Below are 18,623 nucleotides of genomic sequence, written 5' to 3'. Positions count from 1 at the left end.
ATCAATGGGAGTAACCGATCCATCAAGTTTGCTCCAAGTAGCAGGGGTACAGTTTCGAGGCTGGTAACATACACAGGGTGGACGAGCGATACGTCATGGAAGTGTAGTTTCAGCTTGACTCTCAATGTGAGAGGCGAGGTAGTCTGAGTGACCCCTCGAAGTATAGTGTTGCATCGTTCCACCTTTGACCAACGTTTAGTTGGCTTCAAAGCCCTTTTAGATCATCAAACAATGTTTGAGAGATGAGTGATATTGTCGCACCCAAATCATTTAGCGCATGACAAGTTAAGCAGTCCTCCAGGACTGTTTCCAGGTATGGGCATTTCAATTCGTGTTTAGTGGACATATTCCCCACAAGGTGGAGTGGTCGTTCGCAACGACGTGATGTGTCAATTCTGTTCAAGGTGGAAGCAGATCAACTTTTCCGATTTTGAGAGGGCTTGGCTTTAATGAAGCGCTTGACCTTTTTCTTCGCAACCTTTGTATCAGAGTCTATAGACAAAGCCCGTGGGCTTTGTTTCTTGATCAAGCGGGCCCTGGATAGGGTCTTGAGTGAGAAATGAATTTTAACGTCCTTGCTATGGGTGTTATTTCCTGCAGACCTGGTGTCCGGTAATTCCCTGTCTAGTCCTTGTGACTTATCTTTTACCCTTTTCTCAAATGTTTCTCGCTTTAGTTCTTCATGTAGTGGAAATTTGGTCTACGTTTTTATCATCCTTCAACCCTTTGTTACCCTTGTGCTCTGACACTTTGTGTGGGTTGGGTGCAGGAACGTAATGAACAGGTCGATTGTAGCGGTAGTCGTTTTGATGGCGATGTACTTTACAGTTATTTCGACCGCAGAGGTTATTGGAATCATAGTTGTTGTGCGTCATGTCTTAACGCTCCAATACCTGATAATGCACCCTCTAACTGGAGTGAGTGCTCCTGGTCAAACTTCAAAACCGAGTGGTCAGGGCTCTTAGTGTTGCGAGCTTTTGATGCCTCAAAAGCTGTGCTCTCTGAGTTGTAAGATAGGCAAGCCAATGTGGGCTGCAGGGCCCACGTAGGTAATGAAGGTAGTATACATGTTTGACAGGAACATTTGTTTAAATGGTAACAGGACTTCCAGGCCTGTTTCAGTGAGTAGGCCAAAGTAAGCTGAACAAAGCCTATGATAGTAAGCTTGTGGGTGTTCGTTCCAAGCTTGTTTGACCATGTTAGCCAGTGAGCTATCGTGTTTGCGAGTCGCAGAACCACTGAATTCTAATTTCAAAGCTGTGGCAAGTTTAGCGTAGTCATTTAGCACGTAGGCGAATTAACCTTGTCACGTGTCTATTCGACATTCTCTTCAACAGGTAAACCCTGTCAGAACCCGTAGCATTCGGGTAGCCATCCAACACGTCATCTATGTCAGCTAGTAATGTCTCAGTATCGTTTGGCTGACCTGGAACGGGGTCAAAGGTGGGGAAATTCTTGACGAGTTTGTCAAGGTATTCCGCGTCAAGCGGGCGGAGAGGGTTGGCTTCATCCTGTGGGGAAAGTGGGGACGAAAGGCCAAGAGGAGAAGCCAAGCTTTGGCTTTGTTGGCCAAGAGGTGCAATATTATTCAGTGCCGAATGGCCAAGAGGAGAAGACTGAGGGACACTTAATGGAGGCATTGTCTGAAACCTATCATCTTCACTCCTTTGAGTGCAGGGCTCCTGTTGCTTGGATGGGTAGTCACGCTGTGGAGCGTGACCATTTTGGATTTCCTCCAGTTGGTACCTAAGGGTGGTATTCTGCTGCATTGCAGAGTCCACTTGAGTGCTTAGAGGACTGATTTTGGACACGTGAGTGTCACACTTGCTCCATTCAGTCTCAAACTTATCTGTCATGGTTTGCAGATAGAGGTCTTGAGTACGGAGCGAAAGATTCAGTGATGAGATTTCTTCCTCTTGCTTAGAAATCTAGATTTCCATCTTCATCACCCGAGTTCTAGCATCATTCATTTGGTCAGCGACTTCAATGAGTTCTGCTGATTTGTCATCCAACTTAGTCATTGTGTTCACTAATTGATTGTCTTCGGTCTGCAGAATTTTGAATAGAACCGTGTTACTCTGAGTAACGTTCAACAAAACTGCCTGCATGTTATCAAATTGCACTCTCCTATTTTTAGATAACTCAACAGATTTATCTAGTTTGGAGTGGACTACCTCGTATTTAGTTTTGGCTAAATCGAGTTGTTCCTGGAGACAACGATTTTGTTGAAGAGTTTGTGCTCGTTCATCGTCATAAGTATTTGCAATTACTTTCAATTGTTCAGATTTCAAACGCAGTTCCTCGACTAGCAGAATGTTTTCATTTCCTGCTTTTGTCAGAAGTTGCTCAGTTCTCTCCACCTGTCCCCTCATGTTAGCCATGTCTGGCACATGCTTCAGCTGTGCACTGTGGTATTGGACCGATGCCACATTTTTATGGCGATACATCAGTGCAAAATTGGGGAGAACCGTCACAAAGCCTGTGTTTGATGGTTGATTTTGGAGAGCGTTCGCAATTTCTGCTGTTTTTTGGCTTATGGCATAATTAAGGTTGGTATGGCTGCTGAGGTCAGATATCAATCCTTTCATGGGTGGAGGTTCACTAATTAACGGAGGAGTGAAAGTAACCAGTTAATTTTTGGGTGCAACGTTCAGACGTTCACTGAAGTAGCAGTAGTATAACACAATCATCCAAACCGGAAAATGTAGGCTACGTTAGTCCTAGAGATAACTGAGCAAAGATTGACAAGCGGTCATATTTAGCTAACTCTCAGCTGACAGAAACAACAATATGAATGATCTAATAGCAATTACTATTTACAATTCATCACATCATGGGTGAGCTCACCATTTATCAAAATAATTGAATAAAACACATTCTAAAAATTGTAGTAATCTGCAGATGTGTAGTTGGTGCTAGCCACTATGTTTTTTTTTCTTAGAGTCAACCAAAGATAATAAGAGGAGACAAGACGAGTTTGGTCTGTTTTCCATATGCATGTTGAAGGGGGTGTGTCGTCTATGATCATTCACTTCCCTTCATTCACTTCCGGGAAGTTTACTTGAAAGATGAGTGAACCATTCCTTCACTTCATTATATCATTTTTGGTCTGACAGATTTTTTTTTCACCTTTATTTAACCAGGTATGCAAGTTGAGAACAAGTTCTGGAATGGTAGATTTGCAGTGGAAGAATGTGCAAAGTAGAAATAAAAATAATGGGGTGCAAAGGAGCAAAATAAATAAATATGATGTTTACTGTCACTCCCTCTCCTGCTTCCTCCCTCCCTCCTGCACTCGACATCGTCGGCCTACTAACCACCTGTCCTGGCAACTGTTATTACGCACACCTGTTCCCCATCATTATGCACACCTGGTAATTTTGTCCGAGATTACTTCCCCTTTATATGGCCTTCAGTTGACATCAGTCAATAAGTAGTATTGTTTTCTCTCACATTCTGTACGCTTATCATGTTGGGTCATCGGTATCATTTCTTTATTAAACTCACCTTCTGCACCTGGTTCCTGACTCCCAGCGTATATGTTACATGACACCCAGAATGCATTGTATAATGTCAACAAACATGGCGCCGCTGGCAAATAGCTTAGCATTAGCTCATCATAATCAGTGCAACCTTCAAAAAAGTATTATACACACATCATAGGTGTCCATTACAATCTATGCAATAATCAGAATGCATTATTTGTCACCAGTACTTGAAAACATGAAAAAACCTCTAAATACATTATGCTCCATACATATATACAGTATGCTAGAGTAGTAACAACACGATATACAGAAAATAAGGTACTTACTTTGATAGGAATGCACACATATCCAAAGTTATTATTTGTAAGGAAAACATCAAACAATGCGAGCGCCAGACAGAGAATATGCCACAGGGAAAAAGTTAGTGCAAGACTGCGCAAATGTCTGCATGCTTGATCTGCAGAAACACTGGGAAAGTGCTTGGCCTTGGGCTCTCCTGAAGAGAGAAGTTTGTCCGGCTCAGTAAAGCCTCAAACATAAATTGCCTGCAACAGTGAAATGGGCTACTTCTATGTGAGGTACTAAGGAGGTGGAACACACCTCAATTCATACTGTTGTTCAGAAAATACAACTTGTTAGAAAATCATTTGAAATTCACAAGTTGAAACAGCCTATAAATAATTAGCAGGCAGCGCGGGATAATTGCCCTGTGCGTAACTATCACATTTTGGAACAGTGACTGCATTCTGACATCACGTGCACAAAACAACTCACGCTGGAGCGACCGTTAGAAATATTTGGAACTCACACATGAAAAGGTTACGTGATGAATAAGACTGAATGAGATCAAAGGTAATTCAATAATAAATATTGTGCTGCACCTTTAACCAATAGCCTAACAAATGAACAAATCTTGAAAAAATACAATAAATGTTATCCTCTATATCAAATTTCAACCAGCCAGCCCGAGCAGCCTGTCTAGTCAACAACATCAACTCTCTCCCAACACAATTTCCTTCACAGTTCACTCCTTACATTTTTTTTCATTCCCAAGGGAAAGGTTTGGAAAAAAACACATACCTCAACTATACATTCAAACACATAATCAGCAAATCCTCCATATAATTCATCTCATAGGACTAATGGTACTGAATAACAATTTTTACTTGCACACAATATAGCTGGGTCGCCCCATCCTGTCCCTAAGGGTCCACTGCCCTGCAGCGCCCCAACACAACACACCCCACTCAGCTTTAGAATCTTAGTGAAACATTCATTATTGCGTTTCTTCGCCGCTATAAATGCTTGGTTGCACAGTTCCTTCAGATAACAGTTTGCAGAATCAACATTTCCAAGCAAACAAAAACAAGGACAAATGACAATCTGTAGACATGCTGAGATAAAATAACATACTCTTTGCCAGAATTCAGCCAGCCTTCACAAGACTTTTGCATCAGAATCAACATTTCCAAGCAAACAAAAACAAGAAGGGACAATCTGTAGACACGCTGAGATAAAATAACATACTCTTTGCCAGAATGCAGCCAGCCTTGTTACTTCCATCAATGTAATTGTCTGCATCATTTCCAATCCCCCATATATTTTTGTGGTAAATAGATATATCCATATACATACACATATGCATACATATACACATATATACATACACATACCTATATAGAAGGCTGGTTGAATATGTCACCATTTGTGTTATACACCTCCAGCAGAGGAATTACATTTCTTAAAGCATGTAAATCAGTTCCACCGACGTACAGTAAATTAGTTAACCGCAGCAATTTATGTCTGAGATGATACGGACATGATTGGGCATTCAAACATATCTGTATCCATTCATCATCATCAATAGCTTCTACCAGGTTTTCTTCACATCTTTGTTTTACATGTTTTGTGTCATTGAGAAAAGCCTCTATCAACCCTTGATACAGTTTGGAAATCAACGTTGGAGGTTTGTTAGACTGCCTTAAAATAGCATCTGGCTTGTCCAGTGTTTGTTGCACAGAGGGAATAAAGTGTTGTATCTGCAAAAATGTACCTCACCTCTGTCACATACTGGTATTCCCTGGCTGCCTGACCCTGCTGAGTCCACTGTCACCATCTGATCTTCTTAAAATGAGGCATGACAAACAATGACCTTGGTGTACATTTATGCATGATATTATCCAAGAATAGAATCAATGGTTCAATAATTGAAATTACCAGATCCCAGAGTGTAGCTTTAAGCTTGAAATGCTGTTCTGTAGCTACTGTAGGTCTACCCATCAATTCCAGATGGAACTTTGTATCATTCACTGATATTGTTAATATGCTGCAAAATTCTCCTGAGCTCCGTAGACGGGTCTTCCCTGGCTGTCTGATCCTGCTTAGATATGATGAGGTTAGTGTTGTGTACTGACTGCACTAGAGGGCTACATCCCACGGGAACTGCGGTCCCAACAGAGATCATTGCGGCGCGGTCAGCATTTTTCATGCTGCGGACAGGAGCGGGAGGTCAGACAGATGACTTTGGGATGAAATGATTGTTGTTCTCCCAAAGCTTATTTGGAAACGTTAGTCTACCTACTGTATTAAAAGGACATCTTTTTTGCATTACTCACACACTCAAAATTCGCTGCTTCAACTTCAGTAGCCTGCCTCTTCTAGTTGGGCATGAGAGTTCAAGTGTGCTTCGTATGTGTGGTCTAACTGAATTAGAATATGCTGCCTACATGGCCGGAGAATCACGTGGCAGTTAACTTGAATATGAAATTTACTTACATCCAATTAGACTGTAGTCTACTACGGTGTCTGTAAATAAATATTGCTAATGGAACGGTGTGGAGGGCGCTCAACCAATGTGAGTCGAAGTACAATAACAACAAAGTAATCATCATTGAAAAGGAAAGAGCACAAGGTGCATATAGGTTAGGCTAGTATGGGGAGCGAGCTTTGTGCCTTTTCATTTTCAATAAATATTCATTACCCATTTATTTGTCTTTGCCTGCAAATTGGCCTCCTAAAACATAGGCAATTTCCAATAGACCTATGCAAAACGTAGCAAGTGTTGCTGTCAGTCATTCTTGCTGCTTTCAGTTCAGTAGCCATACCTGCGAGATCAGGTGCGCGTTTGGTCTCAAAAAGAGTAGGCTATAGCCTATGCATGAGGGGACATGCACAGAGCAGTTTTCTTTCCAAGGAAATGTACCTCCTAAATAGGCCTATGAATAGGCTATAGTTTACTACATTTCCTAGAAATAGGCCTAAATATTTATTTCCCATATTTCTTTGCCTGAAAATCTTCCCACTCCTAAAAGGTAGGCTTTATAAATAGCTCAAAAAAAAGTGTAAGTCTCTCCAACTCTGCTCTCTTCACACCTCATCTAGCATATTGGCTGATATAGCCCTGTAATACAATATAAGGGCCATGTGAGAACTTCTGTTAATTTAACCTTCAACTTAAGTTATTTTTGCTCATTTGATATTGCCTATAGGTCGCAAAATTGCTGAGACCATGGCTGGGTTTGGGACCAGTTCTTCTGGTAGGGGGTGGGAGTTGGACAGAAAGCCAGCAGGTACAGGTGGGAGTGGGATGACGAGATCGTTCCCACAGACCTCTACTGTGCACCATGGCAATGAAGCATTTAAAGCATAAGCTGTTTGTTACTGTGTCAGTGTGAAAAGTAGATAATTAGCTAGGGAAACTGACAGCTCAGTGACGTTTCCTTGCCAAACAAAAAAAAACTCACATTGCACTGAAAAAAACTTGTCAACTGCTCAGAGGAATCCGCATGGTCCTAAAGTCCACCGCGGCCATTCTTTTGTATCACATTGCAATGATAGAATTGGGGGGGACAAAAATGATATTTCAGAATGTGGGGGGGACATGACCCTCCTGTCCCCAGTGAAAGTTGCACCCCTGTGCATGGGAATACTTGGGAAAAGATTTCCAAATTAAAATCACATGGAGCTGATGTTCTGGTGTATTTACAGTCTTATGCCAACAATGAAAATGCAAAAAAATGTATGTATTATTTTTTAGCTCAGAAGCTTAGACATAATATAATAATATTTTTTTTTTTTTGCATTTTCATTGTTGGACATAAGATTGTAAAAACACCAGAACATCAGCTCCATGTGGATCTTGGGCCAAAAGCACATTTTCAGCCTTCAGCTGGGAACAGAAACTTGTATTGTTTTTAAATAGCACAAACACACAAGTATTTACTGACATGAAGTCAATGTTGAGTTCTCACCGTTCATGTGTTGAGAAGCAGGCCAGAACTGAGATAATGATGAGCAATGACAGCTCACCACCAGAGGAAATAACTATCAAGATGATAGCAAAGGCATCTGAAAATATATGCATTTAGATTTAGGACATATGTTTCAGACAATTTCCTGATACAGTATCTGACCTCACATAGGGTGGAGTGCCATGAGTTTGGCAAGCGAGACTAGTCCTCAAATAACACTGCATATGACTTGTATTTAAAAGCACTTTACTCTTATTGACAAAATTCTAATTCCAACCCATTGGTTCAGCTTTGAGGGTAACCTCTGACCCGTTCAGACTCCCACCACCTGTGCCAACCATAATAAAGGCTTTGTATGAGGAGGAAGGGTTGAGCTCTCTTAGAACCACCCTCCTCTTTCCCAGCTCAGCAGTCACAACTGTAAAAGAGGGACACAGCAACTGCAGTTTGAGGTTACATGTTTATTTATTTAACCAGGCGAGTCAGTTGGGAATAAACACTGGAAACAATTTATTTGGATAGTCCATCTGTAGATGCTCCACTAACTATCTAACCTCAACCCTAGCTCTAACACTAACCTTAACCATTATCCTAACCCTAAACTTAACCCTTACCCTAACCCTTCTTCTAAACCTAACCACAACCTTAGAAAGCAGTTGCTTATCAACAGCACGTTTGTTGATCGTTTGACCATCTGTAGAGCGTCTAGACTATCCATATACAGTGTGACCTAAATACTTATTTACAATGACAGCCTGGCAAAATAAGGCTTTTGCATGAACTGTCAGTCATCTATAGCTGTATCATCAACAGCATCGCAATAAGCATCTTTCCACCTTTGGTGTTTCCCTGCTCATCCCAGTAGAAGACCTGGTAGCTCCGCACGATCCCATTCCTCTGGCATAGCGGAGTTTCCTCCCAGGTAAGCTCAATACGAGAATGTCTCCCGCACCCTCAGATTTGGGGAGGCAGACGGGGCTGCCAGAAACAATAGAGAACATTCAGGACTATATGGATTAAATGGCAATAAAGAAAGTGGCGATTACCATATCAATTATATAATGTCATAAACCTAATAGTGTTCTGATTTGTTGGTATTGTCATGCTGACAAAGAGCTATAATGTAGGTGTTTGATATAAATAGAATAGATTAAGCTTATAGTAAATGGTGGAAGCAGTATGCGGAGGTGTAATGTGCTCTATGTCTCCAATAGAGGGAAGCATTGTACCACCTTTCATCAGTATGTTTTGCAGCTGATTCGCACCTCATTGACTCAAAGGAAGCCTGCAACACCTCCTTTGATATTGTAAAGATCTTACAAAATCCAAGGTGTAAGGGTTAGTGTTTACCGACTCACCCTTTTGTCTAGAGTACGCCTCGACGGTTTGAGGAAGGCCAATTCCGTCCTTATACCTAGGATATACAGAGATCCCATAGGGATTGTATGGCTCAATGCTCTCTGTAGACAAGAAGAAAGAGATAAGAGTGGATCCAAGTCCTTAAGCTCATAGCATGTGGACAAATCCTGCAAAGAAAAAGTCTGCACAAATCACCCCAGACAACAAACTAGAGAACACACTCACAAGCTGATACCGTAGATGCAATTCAATTAAAACGTCATTGTCCCTGCAGGTAAATTAATTGTGCAGCCAGGAGAATTGCATATAAAAGAAGTACATAGTCCTCCAACAAACTTCTAACACAGAACTAGAGACATGACAGGTGAATGAAACCACAGTATGTATGAATACCTTATAACTGACATAAACCATACCTGATAAAAGAGTGCTGGATTGATTCCTGTCAATGTGGTCAAACAAGATAGGGTGTTTGGGATGCTGACATAACACACAGAACACCTTCTGCTTATACATCAATTCTGATTTCTGAATTGACCCCTAGCCTAGATCAGATGATTGCATAGGTGGACGAAATATGGTGACATTTCCACCCAGCCAATCAGATGAAGCTATTACCATAATGCTGATATATATGCAATCCTCTCAAATCTCTCAGAGTGCCTAGGGTGTAGGGGTTGATTTGGAATTTAGCAACAGGGATATTTAGTTTTCGCTCTGTACTGAAAGTGCTCTATCTTGAAAAATGTACTACTGACATACTATTGGGATTTTACAGTGGACAGTGGACTAAGATTGTGTATAATAAAGAGATATTTTACTCAATCTAACTAATAATAAACACCTCCACCTCAGTAGGGGCTGGATGTCCCTGCAGTGTTCCCAGCACTAAGGAACACTTCCCTTGCCCCCCTGGCAAGCTGGAAAACACAGTGGCTATCCAATGTGACGCACAACTGTCCCTTTGTCATGGGTTGTCTCTGGCGCGAGACAACACAGGACAGGATCTTGCCATTGGCATGGAACTGCTTCGATGGCTACAAAAGGAAGAAAGGAGATGAAGGAGGAAAGGCAAGTTGTGTACCACTATCACAGGAAATATTCAAGTTTGTGACGTGTCAAGTTTGAGTGTGTTCTGTGTGTTGTTCTTACCTTCCAAAACAAGTATACACCGAGATGCTTTTGCCTCTGCTCCCTAGATACCTTCATCCAAGAGTCGAGTGGTCCGGTGGGAGCCGAAAAGAAGCAGAAGTGGCCATTTAGAAACTCATCAAATGTCTGTGCCTCTCAGTTGTGTGAGGAGAAGAGGAGAATTCTTCCAGACTCGACAGGTGTAGGCTAGAAATTCACTACCAAAGAGCTAGTAAAATACATAGTCAATACATACATTCTACCAGAGCTGTAAAAAGTGGGCTAGAAAATGTGGGACATTTCATTAGCATAGAGTGAAAAGCAAGCCCAATGAATGGAAGAATAAGAAATAGATTAAAAGATTTGTACCATGGGAGTGATAAATGACATTACACTAAACAGAACTGATGCAGGACGTACCCCTCTCAAGCGTGACTGCAGTATTGCTGTTACTCCATTCGCTCCATGGACTCTGGTGATACCCGACCCATATCTGGATGTGGTACTCTGTCCCGTGGAGCAGACGACACACCTCCATGGGTCTCTGGCACATTAAGCGAGGCACTGGGACCTAGCACACATGCACACACACACACACACACACAGACACACACACACACACACACACACACACACACACACACACACACACACACACACACACACACACACACACACACACACACACACACACAGTAATGTAATCATTTTTATGGTTACCTAGTACAGTTGGTATGATCATTTATTGTTAATGTTGTTTGATCCAAATCATTTTTGTTCAAACGGTTGCAGTATGTGGACACTTAGGAAATGGACATTCTCTTACTGGTTCTTCACTCCACTGCTTGCTGTTTGCTGTTTTCAGTCGCACCTCCAAGGTCACAATGGTCACCCACACTTGCTGTTCAGAGAGACCCCAGCTGAGCCTTAGGCAGCCATATCTTTTTGGCTCTGCTTGGACCTTCGGAACTTTTGGAGGGTCAACCTTGGCTGCAATATGAGAGTTATATTAAAACTCCTATGATGTGAATAGCTTCATCTCAATACAATGCCACAAAGTACTTGTACATAAGGTTCTGTCTTTTAGGTTTAATACAGTGAGCTTCAGAATAACTGTCTCTACAGTGTCTGTATTAAGACAGCTTCAGAGTCACAAGTGACACCAAGTCCGTGTGACTGAGGCTGTCCTAATATGGACACCATATCCTGTAAATCACAGTACAAATCACTACTTCCTTACCTGACTCCATTGGCTCCAGAAGCAAAGGTGTTGAGGTAGCTTGACCCAAGGCATTCACCACCTTGACATATATTTCCTATCTCTGAGAAGAGAACAAAACCAGTACGTGGTATACTTTAGTGATGTACCCCTGGCGGCATCACGTACGTGTCGCTCTCTGGTAAATCCATGTTTAGATTAAGAAATAATACAACTTCTTGAGCAAATAACAGTTATGCATCTTCCACTTTAAGTTCTTTGGATAACCTCCACACCTATGCATAGTGATATTAGTAGGTTGCCACAGAAAGTATCTTTGATATCTTTGAACAGGTTCTCTTTGGATAACCACCAAACACATGCAGGCATTTATAGTACAGTGGCCCTAAGGGGCAAAGTAGCTAGATTGTCCAAGAAAGCATTTAATAAATAGCATCGTAATTACAATATACATTTGACATGTAAATGTATATTTAAAAAATACAACATATTCACTTGTTCTCCACCAATAGCCACTTGTTACCTGATCTCAGTGTAAAGAGGGTACTGTGTGGGCAGGTGGGTGTCCTGTCCTGGGTCCCATTGGCATGAGAGGGTTTCCAGTTTTGTAAGGTTAGTCAGGCAGCTAAGGTTTTATGGTGCTGGGGGTGGAACTATAGAAATAACAATTATTGGGGTGAGCATAACAATGTTAAAGTTAGTTAGCGCTCACCCCTCAGAGCCTGGGGGGTTCCTGCCTTTTTAGGGAGCTTTTCTTAGCCACCGTGCTTCTACATCTTATTGCATGCTGTTTTGGGGTTTTAGAATGGGTTTCTGTATAAGCACTTTGTGACATCTGCTGATGTAAAAAGAGCTTTAAAATTACATTTAATTTGATTTTGGAACAGTAAATGATAAAATCTTCAGAACTACATTACAGAACTGTTTTTATCAGTTCAGGTGTTTATTATTTAGGTGAAGCGTATGTTTAAAACATGTAAAGGTAGACTCAGCGACATGAAGTAGATGCAGAAAGTAAACAGCATTGTGGGTCAATTTCTGCAATAACTAAGAGGCTCAACTTCACGGCTGTTTTGGTCCTGTGGCTACCACGCTGTAACAGCGTGAGGCAAACCCGTGCACATGCGCAGATACTGTGTGTGACTGTGTTAGAGCGAAGTCTTGCATCTCAATATCCGCTGAGTCTTTATTTATTCTTATTTTATGTTCAGTATACTTAGATTTCTAAGGGAGGAGTGGATTTCTCAGGAAGGTGTGGCACTGCAAGACAGACCTGCATTTTTTCATTCCAACATTTACATTTTTTTTTTATAAAATAAAGAAATGTAATTCTTTACCATGGGCCCCATCTGTAATCTTTTTATGTGGGGTAAGGAATATCCCTTACTATGAATGATAATGGAGTTATGGTAGACTATACATACAGCACACCACTGAACAGGGATAAACAAAGAAAGAAACAAAGAAAGAAACACAGCACGTGAGATATCCACTGGTGTCCGTGAAGCTAGGTATAAACACTTGAGTTCCAGCCACTGATTGGCCACAGAATATAAAACTGTGGAGATCCGGCCGCTGCAATGTTTCTACCACTCTCATTGGCTGCTGCAGAACTGCTGGGAATAAGGAGTTGGTTGAGGTGCCAGACAATGTGAACGGCTTGTCCCTTTATGAGGGGGCAGTCATCTCTGATGACGCAAGAGGCAGTCACCGGTGACCCCAAGGCCACCACAGGGGTGGAAGTGTGTACCCGCACAGATGGAGATGTGTGAACCTCTGTCAGGAAAGGAAAGAGAGCCAAGAGCAGATCAATTCATCAGCAACATTGAGGGAGGTGGAAAAAGGGCTCTTTAAGCCACCAAATAAATGACTTATTGTGAGATACAGCTCCATATTTCTTGCCTATATTCCCATGTCTCAGTGAACTCAAATGACATTGATATTTTCAAGATTTACATTTCAAAACAACATTTTTAATACATTGGGATGTGAAGTGTCTATTCTATTGTCTTTGCTGCTGCTGGCAAGGTGTTGCCATTTAGAGAAGGTTATTTATTACAAAGACGGCACACACATCTTTCGCTCCATTCACAAATGCCAGCAGCAGCGTGGCAAACATTGTAATCCAGGCTGATGCCATGGTGATACAAACCTGTGAGAGGGGAAGATGTGAAATGACTGATTTTGAAGAAGGGTGAAAGTACATTGCATTCAATGGAATCAAAACAACATTTGAAATTCTGGGGCTGTTATTGATGGACAACAGTGTATAAATAGCAATGGAAACGATAATGACTATATTTTTTCTAACCTGAACATACTGTTGAACATACTGTTTGACACTACATGCTGACATGAGAGAAGTTGCATCATACACAACTGACACGAGGGGAAAAAAAGATTAGACAGCTGTCTATAACAAATAAGCAAACAAACACTGGGATACTCACAATTCCACAGTCATAGGAAATGTGTTAATTACTTAAAGACTTTGATTCTAAAGTCTAAAGATGAGTGCACCAGTCACCAATGGCAAGGTGGCCATCAGCTGATTCCCTCAGGTCATGCTTGTGTATGTTCTTACATATGTTCTGTGAGGAAAAAGAGAGGATGGTTATTTCCTGTCTGTCATGTGGGACTGTCCCCTTCTGGGAGTTGACTGGGGGCTGCTGGGTTGTAATTCAGGTACACTCTACATTTGGGACGCACCCTATGTAGTGGATGCATGATGCGAGGCCACGGAAATCTTCTTCTATTTACTGCTTATCAGCTGTCTGCATAAAGGCCTCCACTTCGCTCTTCCTCCTTTGCAGTATTTCGCCTAATTATTATTGCAGGGCGCTAATTGCCTTCGGCTCCTAAATGTGCCTTGCTGCCTTGAGAGAAAGAGAAAGTGACAGAGAGAGAGAGTGACAGACAGAGAGTGTGGGAGAACGAGAGACCTAGAGCAAGATGGACAGAAAAAAAGTTATTACATTTGAACGCAAATGAGAATGCCAATTTCCTATTTTCCATTAAAGGAAAGCAGGGTTATGATATATTTTCCATCTATAGGCTAACTTATCAGTGTAATACAAATGTCAGAATGTTCAATAAACAAGCTTCATGTATGTAAATGTTTGAGTACCTTTAGATGCCATGGTTATTCTATGGAATGCCTATAACCATGGATTTTGGATTTGATTGGATTTTGGATTTTATAATGTCATTTATGGTGTGGACTTTTGTGACCTAAAAGGTTGTTTCCCAAACTACCTATACTGGCACATTATTCTCACAAAAGCATCTTACTGTTTCGGAGTGATTTTGACACCCTTTGTTGTGTAATGGATGTGTGATAAAGATAGAATAGAGTCAAGAACAACATCTCAACATGTTCTATACCTCGTTCCTCTGTCTCTCCTTAAACTTCTTCTCTTAAGCCATTGTGGTAAATGTTAGAACAGTCCCTCTTTCTCAATTAGGCAATAACCTCTAACAGGGTAACAAAGTTAAAGCTATGACTATTTCTCTGCAAATCTTCAATTGTACTTTTAGTTAATGTGGTGAACAGATCAGAGATATGTACAAATCCTTATTTGACAATCTGTCCTATAATTTTCCATTAGAGGTATATTCTCTGCTGGAACGTGACCTGAGACAGTAGACCTCACAATCAGTAATAATTTGTCATAAAAACAAAAGGTCAGAAAGAGGAAAATAATCTCTTTCACAATCGTCTTTAGCGTATATTCACAGCACATAAAAATGTTATACCTATCCCAGAATGAGAGATATAGTTTTTTCCCATTAATATTCCAAAAGAGTATAAGTAGTATGAGGGCAGATCAGCTTGTAGTGCCAAAATTGTTGTATAATTGTTACATTAAAACTGAAGAGGTCATGGCATCATGTTGGATTCAAAACATTTCAAATTAGATACAAATAATCATGATATAATTCACTAAATCATATTCAATTACCAATAAGTAAATAATTTGACATATCCACACAGTTGAACAGGGAGATTAAATTTCCTAATTGGAGCTTCTCAAATTCACTAACAGATATTGTGATATATTCCCCCCTCTCTTCTGTTAGATGCAGGTGAATCAGAAGGAAAGGCTTGGTAGGTAGAGTGATTCAGAGATAAAGACAATCAATTAGAGAGCAGCACCCCTCACCACACATCCCCAGCACCCAGAAAGACTTTCATCCGACTCTGGTGTAGACAGGATCAGATGGAACAGTGGCGGAATGGAGCTCAGGTTCCAGGGCCACATCCTTATTTTGAATTCATCATATACTGGAAAGATAACATGACGTGGGGTGGTGGGGCCCATAACAGTAGAGATAGGGAAGTCAAGTTAAACGTCTTGAGATTGCTCATTAAGTTATCTTGGAAACCCAGAAGGAAAATCTCACGTAATTTAGTCAGATGCTTGATGTTCCGTGCGTTTGTCCACAAGAGATTAATACATTTCTCAAACTATTTGAAATAAAGATTATTATTATATTTGAAGTATTTCACATTTGGAGGATCATAGGTGTCAATTGTCACTGTTCTCTTCAAAGAAGGACAAGCTAATCCAACTCTTGTGGAGGACAACATTTGCATTTTAGAGCTGGAAAGTAAAGACTGTCAAATTGATATTATTGATTATTATGTTATCTATAGATATCCATGCATTACTTGAGAATGGTTTTGTTTTGAGCTCTTTCATAGAACATTCTGTAAAATGTAGGCATGTAAAAGCACCTCTTAAAGATTTCTCTGAAGGCAGCCATTTTGGGGACCATGCAGTCTTTTTGAAGAAATGTTTGGGGTGTGGTCGAGTGTTGTGAGAAGGTATGTTTCTTCTTCTATATCAATGTTTGTTTATCTAAGTTTGACAATATTCCAAAATATTTGCTTTATTAAGTTATGCCACTTCAATAATGTATTTTGTTTGCAGTATATTCTGAGTGTTTGGAGAGATGTTGTTCAGGCTCCAAGCATCATATTGAACCTGTCTTCCTAAGCCTAAAGTGATTGTTTTCCGTTGTGTATTCAAATGACAAAACTATGTGCTTGATTAAATGCAGTGGCGGACTGAGAACAGAATCGTCCCCGGCATTTCTAACACACCAGATCAATTTTATTGAACATTTGTATGTCTAGCTTGAGCCTAAGAAATATCTCGTTCTAATTAATTCTGCCAAGTTATCTGAAAACCAGGGATTGTCCCTTCCACTTATTCTACATTTCTTCACAGGGGCATGCTTATTACAAATCAACACAAATTTCATGTAAATATTGTCCCAGGCAGTGTCAACATCGGGAATCAGACTTACTCTGTCAATATTATGGTACAGATCATGTAAGAACGCTTGCTCATCAAACTGTCTAAAATGTTTGTTTTTAAATATAACTGGGCTTGGCTTTGGTCATTTTTGTATTTCTAACAGAAGCAATTGCACAGTGATCACTGACATCATTACAGAATATCCCAATCGATGTGTATTTGTGAGGGGTATTCGTTAGAATAATGTCCAATAGCGTTGATTTGTTAGGTGCTCTGCTATTCAGTCTTGTAGGCTCATTAATTAATTGAATGAGATTCAGAGAGTCACTCAGTTCTTTAAAAGAGTCCGATACAGATGTAAGCCTGTCCCAGTTCAAATATCCAAAAATAATGAATTCACAGTCATTTAGCTTGTGGAGGACATCAGAAAGAGCGTTAAGTGCTTCTCCCGAAGCCGAGGGCGGTATGTAGCAGCCGACTATAGTGATGCAGGGGTCCTTATACATGTTCACTTTAACCGCAAGCAATTGAAAATGTTTGGCAATCCAGAGAATTTCAGAGGAGTTCAACTCGGATTTCACATAAATTGCAACTCCCCCTCATTTACTCATGCGATCCGTTCTAAAAAAAACATGTACCCATCAATATAAAGCAAGTTATTTGACACAGTTTTCTTCAGCCACGTTTCTGATAAAACCATTAGGTCTGCATTTGTCGCTTTGGCCCATATTCTAATCATGTCTTTTTTTGGAAGTAGACTTCTGACATTAACATGATAGAGGCCAAAACCAGCTTTGTTTTTTAAGGAGAAGTCTATCTTTAATACTGTGAATAACACTTGTGTCTTTTATCGATGTTTATTATTGTAACGGCTTTCTTTAGGTGAAGTAGAGGCGGACCAAAATGCAGCGTGATTATATTGATTCATGTTTAATAAACAACGATAAACACGAACACTACAAAACAATAAACGTGCGAAAACCTAAAACAGTCCTATCTGGTGCAAAACACAGAGACAGGAACAATCACCCACAAACACACAGTGAAACCCAGGCTACCTAAATATGGTTCCCAATCAGAGACAATGACTAACACCTGCCTCTGATTGAGAACCATATCAGGCCAGACATAGAAATAGACAAACAAGACATCCAACATAGAATGCCCACTCAGATCACATCCTGACCAACCAAAACATAGAAACATACAAAACAAACTATGGTCAGGGTGTGACAATTATGAGTATTTCTGGGATTTGATGTGGCAATCTGCAAAATCACCGGATGTTTTGGAATAAAAACATTACTGCACATAACGCGCCAATGTAAACTGAGATTTTTGGATATAAATATGCACATTATCGAAGAAAACATACATGTATTGTGTAACATGATGTCCTATGATCATCTGATGTAGATCATCAAAGGTTAGTGATTCATTTTATCTATATTTCAGCTTTTTTTTTTTTACCTAACATAATCATATGTTGTGCTTTCGCTGTAAAGCCTTTTTGAAATCGGACACGATGGGTAGATTAACAAAAAGTGTATCTTTCATTTGCTGTATTGGACTTGTTAATGTGTGAAAGTTACATATTTCAAAATAATATTTTCGAATTTTGCGCGCTGCCTTTTCAGCGGAATGTTGTCGAGAGGTTCCGCTAGTGGAATGCCTGCGCAGGAATTAAATCATAGGGAGTCGGTAGAGATTGCATGGTATCTACTGGCCCAGGGTTTGGTTGCACATTACCAGAGATCAACAATAAAAGCATAACAATATATCTGCTGGCCAATGCGTGAGGACTTAGTGGAACTAGCACCATTGTCAATAAAAATAAAAGTGTCTTTCAACACAAAAAAGTTATTCAATAGTTAGATATTTTGGAAGTATGCCAAAGATAATTCACTCACCC

The 18,623-nt window shown here is 40.4% G+C and overlaps 1 pseudogene; it reads right to left on the bottom strand.

Annotated features, from left to right (window-relative positions):
* Nucleotides 1-6,854: 6,854 nt before the first annotated feature.
* On the bottom strand, nucleotides 6,855-13,587 carry LOC109901763 (granulocyte colony-stimulating factor receptor-like; annotated as a pseudogene).
* Nucleotides 13,588-18,623: the final 5,036 nt, after the last annotated feature.

This window comes from Oncorhynchus kisutch, linkage group LG13, assembly GCF_002021735.2.
Source record: "Oncorhynchus kisutch isolate 150728-3 linkage group LG13, Okis_V2, whole genome shotgun sequence".
Lineage (NCBI taxonomy): Eukaryota > Metazoa > Chordata > Actinopteri > Salmoniformes > Salmonidae > Oncorhynchus > Oncorhynchus kisutch.
This window is presented reverse-complemented; position numbering and strand designations above follow the sequence as displayed.